This window comes from Triturus cristatus, chromosome 3_2 (assembly GCF_964204655.1).
Source record: "Triturus cristatus chromosome 3_2, aTriCri1.1, whole genome shotgun sequence".
Taxonomy (NCBI): domain Eukaryota; kingdom Metazoa; phylum Chordata; class Amphibia; order Caudata; family Salamandridae; genus Triturus; species Triturus cristatus.
In genome coordinates this window covers 960,225,968-960,247,191 of record NC_140584.1, presented here as the reverse complement: position 1 = coordinate 960,247,191, position 21,224 = coordinate 960,225,968, and positions in this window count along the sequence as shown.

Genomic DNA, 21,224 nt, shown 5'->3' with positions numbered 1-21,224 from the left:
TCTGATTTTTGAAGAAGGACATGGACTCCCCTCACAGATGGGTACATTGTTTGTCTGCATCTCTCCTTACAGAGCTTTCATTAGGGTCACTGGCACTCCTATGCTCCTACCTCAAACTTGTGTTTTAGGGTTGCACTAATGGTGTCACATGTCCTTGTTGGCCTAGAGTTAATGCACCTCCAAAGCTCTTGTATGCTGTGGCATTCACATTAGTAACACAGCGCGGGTGGCTCAGTCCATGACCCCATCCAAGTGACAGAATTCCATTATGCATCCGCACAGAACAGAAGTGGCATAGAAGCGTTGCAATCCTTGTTGTACATAGTTTGGCCCTGGAGGCATAAAAACTACAAGTGGAAACTCCCGTCACACTTCTGTGATCTGCCTTTAGGCCATATCGCGAACATGTTCAATGCCACTGTGCACCCATTTTTCATGCAATTGAACCATTTGGAGCGCATATACTAACAGTGTCGTATTAGATGTTGGAATGTGAGCTCCTGAGAGCACAGGTCTCAGTATTAGTAGAAGTTGCTTCTTTATACTTCTGATCTGTGCAGTCTGCAGCTCATGTTCTAATTCACCGAGCTAGTACGTGCATTTCAGAGCAAGCACAAAATCAGTAGGTCCACATGTCTGCCATCGTGCTGTAGCGCACCTCACAAGCATAGATCTTGTTTGAACTCATGGTGTTTATGTGGAATGATGTAATCATGAACCTGCCGAAGTAATAAATTGCATGATTCTTTAAATGCCAAAAATGTACCTTCAAGATAAACATTGTAAAAGACATCTTTTTTTTTTAAGATGGCAAATGCCTGGTCAGCTTTTGAGAAATTTATCATAGAGGAAAAACAAGGAGAGAGCGAGGGAAATAAGAGGGGGAACGTCCTGCTCCCCAATGTAATGCTAGACTTAAACAATGTGGACGAACCAACTATGCGTATGTGTTACAATCACTATGTGTGGTAAGTACATGGACCCATTATGTGTACTTAAAAGACCCCTCACACACCAACCTAGTTGGTGACATGCTTTATCATTGGGGTCCCAACCGGGTTGCCAAGTGCCCCCCGGTTGTGCTACGATGCCTGGTTACAGCGGAGCTGGTGTGGTGCAGATATGTGATGTGATGTGAATTGATTATTTTAAAAATATCTCTGAGAATCCTTGCCTTTAGACTTTAATAGTGGCGGCTCAGGATATGGTTAAAAGATATATATGTGATGTAACTATCAGGAGATTTTTACCGTTGGTTGACTATGTGTTAGGTCTACATGTTTCAGCCCATTAAAAACGTGTGATAGGGCTTTCTTCAGGACCAGGTAAGTGAGAATAGTGAGTGGCAAAGGTGAAAAATGCCACGTGAAACCAGTGAGGTACCTACACATGTGCTAAGGTGTGTGGTGTAAGTGTGGGCGTACTTACTTGCACTTGTCACAAAAAACACTATATTTAAATATTTGCCAGCTAATCGAGGCTCGGAGCGGTGCTCTTCCGATGTCCCAATTTGGTCTCGGTGAGTGTCCCGATTCAAACCTGCATGAACCCCCCGTAGTCCCGGCTGGTATGATTTATCATAGTAACAAAAGTCAAAGGCTCATCTGAATAAAATTGAAGACAATGCATAATAAACTTCGGAAACTGGTATTTATGTTGGAAGATACTACCTTATGATGAAGGAATTATACTCAAAATGTGTGTCGCCAGAATGCTCTGCAAGTGAAAAGGGAAGCTTTGCCAAACAAAAGCAGAAAACCAAGAAAAGAGTAGACCCCTAAAGAACACAAAAATATGACAAAGCGTAATGATACAGTAGTTAGTCCCTGTTGTGTGGCAGGAATGAAAGAGAAAAGGAAGGACAAAGAGTCAGGACTGACCACTAGCAAGCGAGGATTTATAAAGCGCACTGAAACAAACAAATCAAAAGCAGGGGAATGGCTTATGCTCAACCTAAAAATGGGGGTGCCAAACCCCTACCCTCATTGGTCAATTCATACCCAAGAAAAGAGAACAGCCAGAAACACAATATGCGATTTCACAAATTTGAATTTGTAGCCTAGAACTGCAAATCGTGTGATGATATGATCCACTCGCGAAAGATGGGGATTCAATTCATCGTCCATCAGGTATATGTCATTGACATAGGAAAAGGCATCAGGATCAATTTCATTCAAAAGGGACACAATACGTGCCACAAAAACACTTCTACCCCATGGGTAATCTTGCATAGCGCCTCTGGAAGCTGAGGGTGCTGAATGCAGACAAGTCCCGGCTCCCAGGAGCCAGGTAATGGCAAAAAAAAAGCCATTTGAAATATCCAAAGTAGTTTTAAATCTTTTACGTACAATATTATTGATTAATACTGTACAATACATGTATTGCATTGCATAAATCTGGATATAACTATTCAAATGTCTATAATCCAAAACTATGCAATATAAACTATCAGGTTTCAAAAACGGAAAGATAGGGTTATTCATTGCAGAGACACAAGGCTCAATTACACCCTTATACTCCAATTGAGTCAGAATCTCTTTAACCGAGGCCTTTGTGTCGCGTTTAAATGGATATTGAGGTTGTGCCTGAGGAGCAGAGTGAACAGGCACAACATGTGAGGGAGAATCCTTATCCCAGCCAGCCTGGTTGTGGTATAAGGCAGGAGCTAAGGCAAGAGCCCACTCTGAAGGATAGGCATTTTTAGTCTCATCAGGGCCATATTGTGAAAAAGAAGGAATGATCACTTCCTTGCCACGAGGACAAGCAAGAATAAATTGGGGGGGCGAGCAGTCGACCTCCACCAATAAAATGTCATAAGAAGACGTAAAGTTGTCCCAAAAAATTGCATTTATGGTGCGCTTAATGTCACCCTCAATCTGAATGTCTACATGATAGAGTCTATCAGGGTGAGCTACTCGGGTGTCCACGGTTTCAACAGTTATAAAGGTGTCAGTTGCTTTCGCCTCCAGAAACTCTTGGAGTGTCTGGCGCACTACAGTAACTTCCGCCACACTGTCAGGGAGAGTCACTGCCCAACTTCTGTCCAGGAGGAGGGTTCTCACCGCCTGGGGCATATTTCGCAGTCAATGCGGCAACTTTTTTCTTCTGGAACAGGGCTCTATGGAGAGGTGGTTCCTCTCTATTGACTTTCACGTCAAAAGAGTGCAACGGGTCCCGCTTGGGTTGTGTGGACTCGCCCTGTCTGCGATCTTTCCTACTGTTGAGCAGACGATTCCTGAAAGAAACAAGGAGAACACGGATCAGGAACCTGAAACCTCTCAGGAGTTTTAATTTTAGACTGATCACGTAAATCATATTTACGTTCAGAAGCTTCAGGTGGGTTCGAGCCACCACGAGACCTAGGCTTCTGTTGCTGCTTATTTTTGTCTCATGTCCTCTTAGGAAAGACTAGACATCCATCCTTTTCAGGAGGGGGCTTACCATGAGACTGAGTAGAAAGTCTAACCCCATAATATTGCGTCCTAAAGACGTATAAACGTCAGCAATGATAACCAGCAACTCACGTTCCCGATCAATGTCAGCCACCACCGAAAGGCATTGATGAATTAAAAAAGCAGCTGCATCACCTTTAATATTAGAAAGAATCATTTCGGAGACCACGGAAAAAATACCCAATAACTTCATCCCCAAATCCAGAGCAGGACCTGCCTCACGTTCATTCTGTACTTGTTTGAGAATGCTCATCGAGGGGGTGCCATAACAGAGTGTATACACTGAGGCAAACATGGTCCCCCAGGTGTTGCAGTCGGCCAAAGGAGGAATTAGACCACTAGGCATGCACATAGTAAGGATTCTGTGCTTCTCTACAGGACCCGTAAGAGGGTAAACTACATCAAGCTGCTCAATTTTCTGAGCAATTCAAAACTGCAAATCCTGACAATTTTGAGGACGTTTGTCCATCACCAAATTAATGATAACGGGGTTTCTCGCAAGGCCTCCACCTTGTGCAGCCTGCATAGGAGGCACAGCCCCAGGTGGAGCCACTAGAAAAGCATAGGCAACAAATTGGATCAGTTGTCTATAAAGAGGAACCACCTGACCGTACATCAAACGAACTTCCGCCAAATTAGCGTTAAGATAATTAGGATGCGGATTTAAGCCGCCCAAAACAGGCCATGTGGCCCCAAGGGGCCCATACGAACAAAGGAAATAGGATGGGGTAGGGCGCCATTAAACCAAATCTGGTGCTCCCAAGCCGTAAGAGGAACTTCAACAACTGCATAAGGGCGATAAGCTGCCGGAACAGCAGCAGGACTATAAGCATGGAAAGAATTATCATTCGCATTCACAGCGAGAAACGTAACCCAGGAGTAAAACACTTTGAAACTGAAAGCAGGATCCGCTACGACTACAAAAACAACTGGATACCCAGCATTAGGAACTCCATGCTTCAACAAATGTTGAGCAACCACGGCCCGGCAATGAGCCGGAATCGCAAGGGGTTGAGCCATCACTGAAAGTCAAGGGAAACAAACGGCAGCACATAACGGGTCAAAAACTTTTTAAACTTCAAGCTTGGAAAACCTACAGCAATAGGTGATCCCTATAAACTGAGGAGGCAAAGCCATCCCACCATGGACGTCTCTGGGAAACGGTACACCTCCAGTGTATTTTGTTCATTTTGGTGTCTAAAAATTCATAAAAAATGAGTGTTGTGTGACTTTCTTATCTGCTTGTTTTGTTATTTCTAAACACTTTACACTTGTTCCTTTGTTTAAGCCTGACTGCTCAAAGCCACAGCTACTCACGGTCGAGCTAAGATTTAACATATGATCCTGACTGGACCCAAGAAGGTATTGACAGTGTATTACACTGTGAAGTTGCACAACCACACTGTCGTACGGTGTAGGGAAGTCGGTTTCTGTTGAAGCAACTCCCCACGCCCCACCATTTTTTGCCTGATATTTTATGCACTTTAGGATTGTATCGATTTCAATTTTTGGATAAGTATACAGAATTATTCTCCAACGGCCGGCGAAGAAGAGAGAGGAAGAGGGGAGAGGCAAAGGGGGTAGTGGGGTATGGATTTGACAACAGTAAACATCCGAGAAAGTCATTAAAACAAAATATACAATGCTTGCACAAATGATACAGTATTAACCCCTGTCCCACCCCCCACCATGCAGAGGTGTTAAGTATCAGTGCCTGACGTAAGGCATCGGACTCGCAAATATATTGGACAAGAGAGATCACGGAAAGTAGTGGACACATATTTCATACTGGGCCCCCACATTTTCTCAAACTTGGGTACGATGTGATTTACAACTGCTCTCAATTTCTCCATACTGACGAAGTCCCAGAGTTTGTGTGTCCAATCTGTTTGCATGAGTATAGTGTCTGTTCCCCATCGTGATAACAAGACTTGCTTTGCTGTGCACAATGCCAGGGTTATGGCCCTTCCCCTAGGGGAACGTAGGGGTTATGTTAAGGCATTGGGCTGTCCCAATTAGATGTAGCTAGGGAAATGGGGCAGATCAGTGTTGAACATGTGTTCATGTCTGTGGAGCCTCCGATTAATCAATCAATCAATCAATCAATCAATCAATCAATCAATCAATCAATCAATCAGAACATTTGTAAAGCGCACAACTTACCCGTGAGGGTCTCAAGGCGCTGGGAGGGGGGATGCTGCTACTGCTCGAATAGCCAGGTCTCGAGGCGTCTTCTGAAGGTTAGCAGATCCTGGGTCTGCGGTAGGAGGATGGGGAGGGTGTTCCAGGTCGGCGAGGTGGCAGAACGATCTACCATCGGAGGTTGCTCTTTGGACACGGGGCCCTGTGGCGAGGTCGGCGGAGCGGAGCTGGCGGTTGGGGGTGTAGAAGTTGAGTCGGCTGTTGAGGTACGCTGGTCCGGTGTTGTGGAGTGCCTTGTGTGCGTGGGTGAGGAGCTTGAAGGTTATCCTCTTGTTGATGGGGAGCCAGTGCAGCTCTCTCAGGTGGGGTGTGATGTGGCTGCGGCGAGGGATGTTGAGGATCAGGCGGGTGGAGGCGTTCTGGATGCGTTGGAGCCGTTTCAGGAGTTTGGCCGGGGCTCCTGCGTAGAGTGCGTTGCCGTAGTCCAGGCTACTGCTGACGAGGGCCTGGGTGACCGTCCTTCTCGTTTCAGTGGGGATCCACTTGAAGATCCTGTGAAGCATGCGGAGGGTGTTGAAGCAGGAGGAGGAGACGGCGTTGACCTGCTTCGTCATGGAGAGGGTGGAGTCGAGGATGACCCCTAGGTTGCGTGCATGGTCGGTGGGTGTAGGGGGTGCTCCTAGTGCAGTCGGCCACCAGAAGCCGTTCCAGGCCGAGGGGGTGGGTTCGAGGATGAGGACCTCCATCTTGTCCGAGTTCAGCTTCAGTCGGCTGTTTCTCATAGCAGTCGGCGATGGCCTGCATGCGATGGCCCAAGGAAAGGACCTATTGGTCCTGATCTGCACACTCCTGTAAACGCCCCAACATTTTGAATTTAGCGGTGACCCTAAACCTGCCTCCATAAATTCCTACATCCTACGAAGAAGAAGGACGGAAGAAGTCGCACAGCAGAGGAGACTGTAGAGAAGAACTGACTTGACCCCAGCTCCACCAGCCCATCTGCAGTTTCCAGAAATTCTGCGCCAAAAGTCAACTTGTTCTGCAGCCAGCGACCTCTAGAACTCCTGGGAGGACGGATTGCCTTCCACAAAGACCGGATCTCCTGCGAACAGCAGCTCTGTTTCAAAGAAACTGCATAGAAAAACTCTGAGCCTGCTGAGGACAAAGTAATTCAGCGCCTGCAACCACCACGGCACCTGTTGTCTATGGCCCAAGTCCAAGTGGCCCACCGGTCTCAATGAGGTCCCTCAATGCTCCAGAATCTGAGTCCACTGTGGGTTGACCCCTCCAGGACTCCCCAACGTCGCCTGAAGCCTCTGCATGGATGCCCTCCCCCAACTGCGAATGGGCCGGGAAGGTGAAATTTGACTTCAAAATGCACCCCTGCATCCGGCAGCCCTGGGGAAGAGGACCTGAGGTGCACCCATGTCCCCAAGCCCTCCTAAGTACCTGCCCAGCTGTTGGTTTCTCCCGGAAGACTTCCTGGACTGAGCCTGCAGCCAAAATCCAAAACCGGCAACCTCCACAGGATTGCATTGGGCTCCTGACCCCTCCTAAGCACCCTGCATCCGGCTGCCCCTGTGCCGCTGGTGGTGTGGACTTGGTGCCAACCTGGGACCCCCTTTGCCCTGACATTAACCCTAGGAGCTTTGCCCCACACCCGAGTGGGCTGCTCATGAGCAGCCCCTGACTGAAGGTCCCCTTACTCCTATTCGCTAACATTGGGCCCCTGCACTTGGTGCAATTTGAGTGCCTAACTGGACCTTGAGGAATCATGGTCCTAACTCCCAAAAGCTATTCTTGCAGGTTGTTTACTTACCTGCAAACCGATAACCCTATTTTTCCCATTGGAACATATGTTATGATTTTTTGTTCCTAAAATGTTGTGTTGAACTGTGTTTTGTATGAAAGCAAAGTAACTGTGCTTTAAACCAAAAAGTGTCTTACTTACCTTTTTATTGTAGAATACACGGTGTGATATCTAGGCATTTCACCCCGAGTATCAAAAGTAACTAAAAAGTAATCTAAACGTTTTCCAAAGTAACCTCTATGTATTTTGAATTGTTTTAAAATCAATACAAACCTGTAATTATTGCAATTTCAACCACAACTACATTTCCTTGTAAAGCTTAGCATTTGAAAGTATATTTCACTTACCTGTGCCAAGTCCTACTTGGTTCTAGAAATAAAACATAAGTATGCCTTTTTTATATTTACCTTATAGGTCTAGATTCTATCTCTGAGTTCGTGCCATCAGCCTTGATTGAGTGAATACAATAAATGCCTAACACACCCTCCTGATAAGTATAACTGCTCGACCACACTACCACAAAGAGAACTGTTAGTGATTATCTAATTTAGCCTCTGCTATATCCCCTGGCCTCTGTGCACCCTATACCTCACTTTGGTATAGTATATACAGAGCCAGCTTCCTTCATATGGTTCCTACTAATTCAGTGAGACTGTGCTTTTGGGCAACATAAGCATCAAAACTGCGTCCACTCATACCATCAGAATATGTTGACCTGGTTCATGGTTTGCTCACATTGTGCCGTCTGGACCCTTAAGCCTCCAAGGGTAAGGTATGGTGTCTGCAACCTCAGAACATGACAACCCTTATTCCCCCAAGGAAATCGTGGAAACAGATCTACCCTATCTCAGGCATGCTCAAAGGGGGACACAAGAAATACACAAATTGGCATTTCAAACATTTATTGAAGCAACTGATTTCTTGTGTAAAAAACATGCGTTGCAACGATTAGCAGAAGGACACAGAGCATGGTAACCAGCATTGCAAGAATGGTTATAAAGGTAAAAACCATTACAGTTATTGCATTGATTATATGAATACATATAATTATACTCAGCACTACCTATCTGTTAGACCTGGCATCTTTTGGCTTGTTTCCCCTGTCTTTTTTTGCCTTCTGACCTTCTGTTTTGATGGTATGCTGGACTTCGTTTTGCTGGTTTAGTGTCTCTGCGCACGTTTTCACTGCTATTCAGTGCTAAAGTGCAACTGCTCTTACTGTAAATTGTATTGTATTTGAGGTTGTTACTGCCATGTCAGCCTGGCAAGTGCACCCACTTGCCAGGCCCTAACCTTCCCTCTCATCACATGTAAGGCACCCCTAAGGTAGCCCAATGGGCAGGGTGTAGTGTATGTGAAAGGTAGGACATGTAGTAGTGTGTTTTATATGTCCTGATAGTGATTTACTGTGCATTTCGTTTTTCACTATTGAAAGGCTGCCTGTTCCATAGGTTAACGTGTGTAAACTTCCATTGGGACAAGATAGAGAATTGGATATTAGGCTCTTTGTACTCAGAATTTAGTAACACATCTTTTAGTGAAGGTGGTTTTTAAATTGTGCGTTTTAAAATACCGCTTTTAGAAAGTGGGCATTTTTTACTTAATCATCCTGTGTCCCTCTGCCTGGTTGTGTATTCAACGTTTGGATTTGGAGTGACAGGAGCTGGGGATGTACATTCACACAAGACAGTAACAGGGGGTGTTGAGGTGTATCCTGCCTTTCCTGGGTGACTCTTAGCCAGGCTGAATAGACCTTTTCTGCATTTAGAGTAGTGGAAGGAGTTTTCACTAGCACTTTAACAGGCTGTGTCTGCTTTGCACAATGCTGTCTTCACCTCCTGTAGTGAAACTGGACCAGGGAGTACCAAACTGGTTTTTACTGAACTCACAGACTTTCTGCCTAAACATCAAAGGGAAAAGTAGTATAAATATTGGGGCCCTCACCCCAGAACTTTAGAACTCATTTGGACTAAGGAACCTGCCAAGAAGAAGTGCCAGTGAAGCTGTTAAAAGGAACCCCCACTTTGCTGTGTGCTTTGCTGTGTTGGCATGCAGTAGCTGCTTCTGTCTTGGGCAGTGAAAGGACTGTACTGGACTTTCTGCAACTTATTTTCCTGAGCTTCTCCAAGGGCTTGAGGTGGAGCTTGCCTCCTGTTCAGGAAGTCTCGGGAACGGCAAAGATTTAAAAAACATCTTCTACCAGCACTGGGAACTGTGTGTTTTGTACTGCAACAGAAGTAAAAGCAACCTAACGCTGTCAAGGATGTCACTGCCAGCTCCGTTACCTGTTGCCACCGCAAAGAGCACTGCCCCGCTTTGCACTGCAACCTTTTTCTCAATGCTGCCGCCGTCTGCCGCCGCCACCGGGCTCCTGCTTGCACCGTGACCAGAGGGCTCCGCACTACGGACCACTTCACTCCACATTGCTGCCTTGTTAGTCCTGATGATGACACTCCACTCCTACATTATCGCCGCTGCCACACCGTGGCCTGGGATCACCGCTCATGAGTTGCTTGATGCACCGCCCTGTCCCGCACAGCAGCCTTGGCATACCGATGCAATTAACTCCTGATCGTCTACTGATGACAGGGCTTCAGCAACAATGATTGCACAGTGACCTGCCAGCACAGTGACGAGTACTGCTCCATTTTGCACCGCAGCCCTAGTCTCACCGACGCCGTTGGATGCCGTCTCTAAGCCGCAGTCTGCAACGTGACCTTTAGGCACTGTATTCCACACCGCTCCACTTCGCACCGCAGCCCCAACGCCTGCCGATGCTACTGACTTCAACCTTGTGAGTTCGATCTGTAAAGCGTGTGACTTCAAGGACCAAACGACTCTGGAACCAGCCTCCGGAACCAACACCGATGCCTTTTCGGAACTCATCGCAAGGTCCGCGTTGCCCTGCATTTCCAAGGTACTGATTGCGGGTCTTCCTGACACCGTAGCTGGCCTGCATCGCAGCGGTCAGCATGAACTGTTGGATTTGTTTGTTCACGATGCCATGATAGCCTCGGATGAGCTATCGACTTCAAGGAACTGTATTTTAAGTCTATTTTTGCTATATTCGTATTTAGATTACTGTATGTTGAAATGTTGTCATTTTGGTCTTGTTTTACACAGATAAATATTGGCTATTTTCCTAAAACTGGTGTGGTGTCCTTTTGTAGTGTTTTCACTGCATTACTGTGTGTTATGTGCAAATGGTTTACATATTGCCTCTGAGATAAGCCTGACTGGTCACGCCCAGCTACCAAGGGGGTGAGCAGGGGTTATTTTAGAAATGTAATCCCCTTACCCTGGCTAGAAGGAAGCATCCCTACTTGGACAGGGTGCAAACCTGCCAACCAGAGACCCCCCATTTCTAACACTATCCTAGAGGGTTCCATGATGGAATATCGTTAACATAAATATCGTCAGAAATAAATATCGTCACTAAAATATCGCTTACATTAATATCGTCATCCTATACTTAAACAAGGATTCACACAAATATCGATTTTTTTTTATCGACAACCCTAATATCGTTCACACTAATATCGACAACATGAATATCGACTACTACATGATCGACTTTATTTTAAATAACATGACCTTAGACATATATATCGACTACACTAACATCGACGACCTATCTGCTTATAGAAATATACAAAAAATATCGTCTTTTTATTACCAACTCGATATGCACTATTCTTTTATTTTACACACTTTTTTAAACTATTTTACTTTACAAAACTATTCACACATATAATTATTTAACGGTTTTCTAATTCAAAATAACGTTCTCGACCAATGATTTTGAAATTTCACTAATTGAACCAATCAAAAGCTACCATTAATTAACTCACTAATATAAAAACAATTATACACTTAACGTAATTTACCATTTTTGGGCCAAACTTGGAGAAAAACGGTTACCTTGCTGAGAGAAGAAAATACAAACCTACGACTACAACTACAAAACGTCATACTACACTTGAAGTAAGTAAAATCCCATTGCTTTTTTCATTCGAACTTAGCATAAAGTAGATAAACTCCCTAAATTAAAAAGTGTTCTTCTTTAGAGTGAAAAAAGAACATGTTGAACTTATCAACAACGACCAGAAACTTACATGTAAAAACATTTATTAACTACCTTATCCATGTCTACTTAGATAGTTGACAAAAATTATTTAAACTTGCTAAGTAAATGTACAATTGACTTCATATATTAACAACTACTATCATCCAAATACTATAAGTAACACAATGATTCGAAAAAAAAAATGAATGCTGCGCTAGGTTGCTGTCCAGTAGCACAGGCGCAAAGGAGGATAGTTCAGTTAATCCATGAATGTATAGGCAGCATACGTGGCAACTGCTTCCAACAAAACATCGTTTGCAGGGCCACTAAAAGTCTCAGCCATCCAATTAATTAAAGAAAAGGAACATACGTGTTCTTCAACCATCGGAGCCTCTAGCACAATCAGAGGGCAACCGGAATGTTCCTCTAAATAGCTCATAGCCAAGAAGTCGTAGGCAGCCGTTGATATGTCCCAATTACCCAGGATACCATGCGCCGCACCACAAGCCATAATCCGGACACCAGAACAGGCCAACTCGTGAGACACTAAGGGCCTCATCAGTCGATCGAAATCCGGCACCGGAGACACCGTGTTGGTCAAGCACAAATCCAGAGGCCATTCAAAGGGACAATCCAGGCAGTGAAATACAGGTTGCACGCAGGTGAAGTAGGAATACCTGAAGGATAATCCATATGCCAGGCTTAAAGTCGCCAATGGCAGAGTACCATAAAAGTCAAGCATCCTATCACGAAGAAGATGCAGACGGGACAGGTGCTCGTGTGGCACAGAAACAGCAGCCATTCCGTAGTATGAAAAGTAAAAGCAGCACACCTGCCACCAGCGCCAGAAGCAGCGGAACACCTCCAAAGATGCTCGAGAAAATCGAATGAAAAAATGCCGGAATCACACCAAAAATAGTTTGGAAAGAGGTCACGAGGCCTGAGCCTACAAGTTTAAAAAAATGAGCCAGGCCGGTCGTGCACGAGGCATTGAAAATAGTTAGGATCAAAGCTCTGAAATGTAGGGGGAGGTCAGTATTCAAAACCGCCTGTACCTCAGTGCGCGTATTAGCAACGTGAAGGACAAATGTTTCACGAGAGGAAGTCAATGACACCTCTTTTTGGGACAATACAGCTCTTATTCTGCTCAACTTGTTGAACTCTGCTTTCAAGGTTGGAATCGAAGGCCAGATGGAAACATCCACCCGCCCGTGCGGGGGTGAAAAGAGAACATTATTGCAGCAGACAACCCTCTCCGATACAGTTACTATATATAGGATTCCCACTAACATCCCGCAGCAAGCTTCATTATTCAAAATTAAATAACTACTGTTTGCAAGCAGCGTCAAAGAAGGCGTAATCACAGGCACTGGGACACCTCGTAGGACGCAGGCCAAAATCGGGGCTTGTACATTGCATGCACCGTGTAATTGAATGTGCCTACATACCAAGGAATGATCTGGTGTCGTGGTACATTCCTCACCCTTCAGATAAACCTCAGTTCCGTCCCTAGTACATCTATACGTAAAGGGGAGGGACCAAACCTCATGTATGAAAGCGGTGCCCAGCTGTTCATATCTACCCAGAGCATAATGTTTCATACAAGACGTAAACTTAAGAAGTGCGAAAGGTAGAGTTATCAACCCGTATATAAGCCACGTGACTGAATTGATTTCCGCCACAGAGAAAGGTAACGGTTCTAATTTTTCAATATGTAATAATGAATATGTAGCATCTTTCATGGACATAAATAGCTGCTTATCAGTAATGTTAAAAGGAATGAATAACGATGTAGTGCTCAAATAGTCCCAAGGGACCCTCCCTGCCTTTAACGTCTGCAATGTCCATGCAAACTACATAACAGAACGCAACTGGTTTTGACCATTATATAACACAGACATATCATCATGCACAATATCAACAACTGACGAAACAATATTATCTAATGTATAAATTCTGGAAGAGAGAGTGCTAATGCTGTTATCTATAACGGCTAAAACCTTTTTCATGTTTGCTTGGTCAATAGCTCTCAATCTTGAAGCCGCCTCAATTTGCGAAAATTTCCACACTTCGTTGTAAATAGCATACGCCCACCTTTTGGTTCTGCCACCCACAGGACCTTTAACAAAATAATTCAAATCTATTTTGTCATGTAACTTCGATAAATGAACTTTGACAGATGCTAAGGTGGAATGTCGCAGCCAGGATTGACATAACTTTCCCACAGAATATGTAGTTACAGTATGTGACGACTCAAACCGAGGGTCTACGCGTTCCAGAGGACTAAATACCCTTTTGATCAAAAATAAATTGTAAACTCAGGGAAAGTTCTGGATAGTAAACCATAATAAATTACTATTCTAACTCCAATCCAACATAAGTCAGGGAAAGTGCTGGATAGTAAACCATAATAAATTACTATTCTAACTCCAAACATAACATAACTCAGGGAAAGTGCTGGATAGTAAACCATAATAAATTACTAATCTAACTCCAATCCAACATAAGTCAGGGAAAGTTCTGGATAGTAAACCATAATAAATTACTATTCTAACTCCAATCCAACATAAGTCAGGGAAAGTGCTGGATAGTAAACCATAATAAATTACTATTCTAACTCCAATCCAACATAAGTCAGGGAAAGTGCTGGATAGTAAACCATAATAAATTACTATTCTAACTCCAATCCAACATAAGTCAGGGAAAGTGCTGGATAGTAAACCATAATAAATTACTATTCTAACTCCAAACATAACATAACTCAGGGAAAGTGCTGGATAGTAAACCATAACAAATTACTATTCTAACTCCAATCCAACATAAGTCAGGGAAAGTGCTGGATAGTAAACCATAATAAATTACTATTCTAACTCCAAACATAACATAAGTCAGGGAAAGTGCTGGATAGTAAACCATAACATAAGTCAGGAAGAGTGCTGGATAGTAAACCATAATAAATGACTATTCTAACTCCAATCCAACATAAGTCATGGAAACTGCTGGATAGTAAACCATAATAAATTACTATTCTAACTCCAAACATAACATAACTCAGGGAAAGTGCTGGATAGTAAACCATAACAAATTACTATTCTAACTCCAATCCAACATAAGTCAGGGAAAGTGCTGGATAGTAAACCATAATAAATTACTATTCTAACTCCAAACATAACATAACTCAGGGAAAGTGCTGGATAGTAAACCATAATAAATTACTATTCTAACTCCAATCCAACATAAGTCAGGGAAAGTGCTGGATAGTAAACCATAATAAATTACTATTCTAACTCCAATCCAACATAAGTCAGGGAAAGTGCTGGATAGTAAACCATAATAAATTACTATTCTAACTCCAAACATAACATAACTCAGGGAAAGTGCTGGATAGTAAACCATAATAAATTACTAATCTAACTCCAATCCAACATAAGTCAGGGAAAGTTCTGGATAGTAAACCATAATAAATTACTATTCTAACTCCAATCCAACATAAGTCAGGGAAAGTGCTGGATAGTAAACCATAATAAATTACTATTCTAACTCCAAACATAACATAAGTCAGGGAAAGTGCTGGATAGTAAACCATAACATAAGTCAGGGAGAGTGCTGGATAGTAAACCATAATAAATGACTATTCTAACTCCAATCCAACATAAGTCATGGAAACTGCTGGATAGTAAACCATAATAAATTACTATTCTAACTCCAAACATAACATAACTCAGGGAAAGTGCTGGATAGTAAACCATAACAAATTACTATTCTAACTCCAATCCAACATAAGTCAGGGAAAGTGCTGGATAGTAAACCATAATAAATTACTATTCTAACTCCAAACATAACATAACTCAGGGAAAGTGCTGGATAGTAAACCATAATAAATTACTATTCTAACTCCAATCCAACATAAGTCAGGGAAAGTGCTGGATAGTAAACCATAATAAATTACTATTCTAACTCCAAACATAACATAACTCAGGGAAAGTGCTGGATAGTAAACCATAATAAATTACTAATCTAACTCCAATCCAACATAAGTCAGGGAAAGTTCTGGATAGTAAACCATAATAAATTACTATTCTAACTCCAATCCAACATAAGTCAGGGAAAGTGCTGGATAGTAAACCATAATAAATTACTATTCTAACTCCAAACATAACATAAGTCAGGGAAAGTGCTGGATAGTAAACCATAATAAATTACTATTCTAACTCCAATCCAACATAAGTCAGGGAAAGTGCTGGATAGTAAACCATAATAAATTACTATTTTAACTCCAATCCAACATAAGTCAGGGAAAGTGCTGGATAGTAAACCATAATAAATTACTATTCTAACTCCAAACATAACATAACTCAGGGAAAGTGCTGGATAGTAAACCATAACAAATTACTATTCTAACTCCAATCCAACATAAGTCAGGGAAAGTGCTGGATAGTAAACCATAATAAATTACTATTCTAACTCCAAACATAACATAAGTCAGGGAAAGTGCTGGATAGTAAACCATAACATAAGTCAGGGAGAGTGCTGGATAGTAAACCATAATAAATGACTATTCTAACTCCAATCCAACATAAGTCATGGAAACTGCTGGATAGTAAACCATAATAAATTACTATTCTAACTCCAAACATAACATAACTCAGGGAAAGTGCTGGATAGTAAACCATAACAAATTACTATTCTAACTCCAATCCAACATAAGTCAGGGAAAGTGCTGGATAGTAAACCATAATAAATTACTATTCTAACTCCAAACATAACATAACTCAGGGAAAGTGCTGGATAGTAAACCATAATAAATTACTATTCTAACTCCAATCCAACATAAATCAGGGAAAGTGCTGGATAGTAAACCATAATAAATTACTATTCTAACTCCAATCCAACATAAGTCAGGGAAAGTGCTGGATAGTAAACCATAATAAATTACTATTCTAACTCCAAACATAACATAACTCAGGGAAAGTGCTGGATAGTAAACTATAATAAATTACTATTCTAACTCCAATCCAACATAAATCAGGAAATGTGCAGGTTAGTAAACAAAATACATTTTTCTATCTAAATTATTTTTTAGACCCTATTCCCCTATAATACCAAAATAACGCTTCTTCAATATTAATTTAATATTTTTTATTAATATTAAAAAATAAATTTCGTGTAAAAATTTTAATTTCGATGTTAAATTTTGATTTCATGATACATTTCTAATTTATTAATATTTTATACAATTTTTAAAGACTACACTTTTAAATTACTACCCACCCTAATCCCCTATAATACCAAAAACCCGCTCCTAAAATTTTTATTTGAAATTTTTAAATTTCATTACAAATTTAAATTCGTATACAATTAGAAATTTAAAATTACATTTTAAATTTCTTAATTATTTTCTAATTTGTTTATATTTTATAATAATTTACTATTCTAACTCCAATCCAACATAAGTCAGGAAATGTGCAGGTTAGTAAACAATATAAATTTTTCAATCTAAATTATTTTTTAGACCCTATTCCCCTATAATACCAAAATAACGCTTCTTCAATATTAATGTAATATTTTTTATTAATATTAAAAAATAAATTTCGTGTAAAATTTTAAATTTCGAGGTTAAAATTTGATTTCATTATAAATTTCTAATTTATTAATATTTTATACAATTTTTAAACACTACATTTTTAAATTACTACCCACCCTAATCCCCTATAATACCAAAAACCCGCTCCTAAAATTTTTATTTGAAATTATAAAATTTAATTACAAATTTAATTTCGTGAAGAATACGAAATTTCAAATTAAAATTTGGATTTCTTAAATATTTTCTAATTTGTTTATATTTTATAAATTTTTTAAAAACCAAATTTTAAATTACTACCCACCCTTATCCCCTATAATACCAATAACCCGCTACTAAAAGTTTAACAATTCTTTTGTAGAAAATATTTTTTAACACATATTATTACTAGTAGGAGTTTTGTAAGTTTTTTAAAAACATAATACATATTTTTTTATACATTTTATAACAACTTATATTTTTCTGTCGATATTATATGAAACGACATTTTGTTCAACGATATTCTGTTCATCGATATTTTTTTAGGACGATATTTTTGTCATTCTCACGAAACGATATTTTTTAAAAAGATATTTTCTATTACGATATTTTTCACAGTCGATATTCTTACCACAATATTAATGCTAGTCGATATTTTCCCGTCGATATTCTATCTTTATACCATCCTAGAGAGCATAGGGTGAATGTGGTTCTGCCAGATACCTTGGAGTGGTCTAAATCCCTATTTCCCTGTGTATGTGTTTTCATCCGGAAGCCAGTCTGGTATAGAACAGTCTGATGTCCCTCTCAGGATGTAATGAGATTCAGCTGGGCTAGAATTCAGGCACGAGGTGACCACGACAATTCATGGAAATGCTTCTCTGCCGAACAAAGGCTTGGGGCAGTTTATATAATAAAACTGAACCCATTAGCACTGTGTCTGAGTTCAGATTCAGCTATCATTGTTGATTCTACCAATTCAGAGCTGTCTCTAAACAGACAATAATATGCAAGGGCAATTTGCGCAGTGTACTTGGTCCTTGGACAAAATGTACATTGGTATGATAATGTGCCTATGAAGAAATGTATTCGTAAGCAAAACACTTTCAGAGTACACTATCACATGCAAGCACACAAAGCAAAATGTGCTAAATGTCATTGTCTAAAAAGATGTCAACTTTAAATGGAAACAGGTAAAATGGGGGCGTTTGTGCTTGGGCCCTATTTATCTTACAACATCACCATATAATACACTACTTTCCTCAAGGTCATCCTATCCTACATGAAGTTATAAAATCTTCTTTGTGACTTCTTTTACTGTGTTTCAATATTAAAGGATGCTGTTTGGACTGGCCTCTGTGGCATCAGTCTATCCACACATAATGCACCATATTTTTAAGTACATGGAGGCTAATGTCAGATACTTCCAAGATGACATGCTGGTTATCACTAAGAACACTGATAAGCAATTCACTGCATCATAGGAAGTCTATAAAAGATGTCTAAGGAAGGGTTGGTGTTAAGTCCTGATAATTGTAAACTTTTCAAGTGGATTATATGGGAGACTCTTACCTAGAAAAGTTGTTACTCCCAAGGAATCATTAGTAGATGTCATTAACAAAGCCCTTGCTCCTAAAGACAAGGAGACATCGAGAACCTTTGCAGTTTTATGTGAATATTATGGAAAATGTGTTTAAAAAAATTACGTTTGATAGATTTACTATTTAAGCTTTTGCACAGAATTCATATGTGAAGGTGAATAACATAATTCTTTGAATGCATCAAAAAATAAATAATTAATGCACCCACATTGCAACCTTTTGTGAGTGGTAAACACTGTATCATTTCTGTTGATGGCAGCGCTTATGGGTTGTGGCTGTGCTTTCACAAAGATTTGGTGAAAGTAAGTAAACAGTTGCATATGCCTCTAAAACCCTAAATGAAATAGAGAGTCTGTAATCTGTCATAGAATAGGAGTTGCTTGCTTGTATTTGGTCTGTCAATCACTTCAGGTATTTATCTGGGGAAATAGATTTACCCTGCATACTTATCACAAACTCTTTGGTCAGATTTTACCTCCTGGGGTGCAATCACAAATACTGTAAGTGTTGATAGAATATGTTCCAAACTGCAAGAGTACACCTTCAAGGCTACACATGTTTCCGGCTGCTCTAATCAACCACCGACTGTTTATCCAGGTTGCCTAGTGAAGGTTCTGAAGCTGAGGCCACATTAGATTAAGAATTTTATATAGTTTCTAGTGACACTGATGTCTGTGTCATTCATGGGGTTAATGTGTGCAACGACAGATGGTATGCTAAAAAGGATAAAGATAATGATCCAACTCTAGTCAAAAAATACACACATGGGGGATAATCTAACACTAAGGATTTGAATGGTTCCCATCACTTTTTCCCATGTCGTACACAAATAATGTGTTGTGGGGATTTATTGTTTCAAAATGACACATGAATTCCTCCTGATGGTATGAGGTAGACTGTCATTGACGAATATCACCCAGGGCATATGGGAATGTCAAAACTTGAAGAGCTTGTTAAGAAACTACTTTTGGTGGCCAAGCATGGACATAGAAGCTGTCAGCCATAGACAAGACTTGTAAAACCTCTGTTCCTTCCATGCACAGTACACCTTGGCCAGTTGTTACTTGGCAAAACGTGGGACTCGATATTGCTGGTTCCTTTAGAAGTCTTCCTTCTGACATGCAATATGCCATAGTGCTAGCTGAATCCCATTCGAAATAGTCAGAGGTTATGTTATCTAACAAATGTTCTACCAAAGTTGTTCTTGATTACTTTGTGGATATTTTTTAGTCACAATCTTTTCTCAGAATATCACATAAATGACAATGGTGTACAATTTACGTCTGTAAAAATGGCTAATCTCCTGTCAATACATGACAGAAAACGCAAACACCTTTGGACAGAGTTATACGACCCACAGTGTAATGGGAAAATTAAGTGCTTTAATAGATACCTCAAAGCAAGCATATATCTTGTATTGGTGTGGAAAATTCCTTTCAGTGAAGCTATCAAAAAATACTTTGGTCATACAGGATTTCTCCAAACTCTGCCACTGGTAAATCACTTTTCATCCTCTTGAAAGGAAGAGAACCAACATCCTCCATTTATCAATGGTGGCTTAGGTCTAAATACACTGCTTATGCCTTTAACATAACCATTAGCAGTCCTTCTAAAATGCAAAGTGAGGTACAACTTTGTCAGAACAAATGTAAGTCTTGGTATGATGATTACTAACCCTGGGCGTAGTTCGCGAAGTAACGCTACACGTAGCTACGCAAAGTGCACTTCGCACTACGCGAGCTACGCGTAACACTTCGCGAACTGCGTAGTACCCTGTTCGCACTGTGCAAGATGCCGTTTTCAATGATTGCACAGTGCGGACAAGCATCATTGAAAACGGCTTCTTGCACAGTGCAAGCTGTAGTTTTCTGCCGCTCAAGTACATTTTTACTCGAGCTGCAGCTTTCTCAACGCGGACTGGTAGTTTACGCGACCACTCGCAATGAGGAACATGACCTCCCCGCGTTGAGAATCTCGCCGGGAGGTTTATTTTCCACGCTCGCGATCGGCAACTTGATGTTGCTGATCGCGAACGAGGAAAAAGTCTCGCCGGGATGTCATTTTGCTTGCTCGCGGTCGCCAACTTGACGTTGAGGACCGCGAGCAAGCAAAAAATGACCGCTGCACTACGCTACGCGTGTTTGCACTTTGCTACGTGCAATTTGCGTAGTGCGAAGTAGCGCAAACTTCGTAAACTACGCGAGCGTAGCGTAGTGCTTTGCCCAGGCTTAATGATTACCATAAAGCTTTCAATACGAATTTCAGAGTAGGTGAGCTAGTTAGACTCAATGGGCCCGATTCACAGGACTAACTTAAGACAAAATCCTAAACTTACTACCATTTTGGTATTCACAGAAGGCACTTGCTCATTTTGGTATTCACAGAAGGCCCTTACTCATTTCGGCATTCACAGAAGTTAGGAGTCCTAACTTTAGGACTCCTAAATGCCTTCTGTGAATACCGAAAGTCTTAAAGTTAGGATTTTTCTCAGTTTAGGGGTAGTAAAGTTAGGAGTCCTAACTTTAGGACTCCTAAATGCCTTCTATGAATACCGAAAGTCTTAAAGTTAGGATTTTTCTCAGTTTAGGAGTAG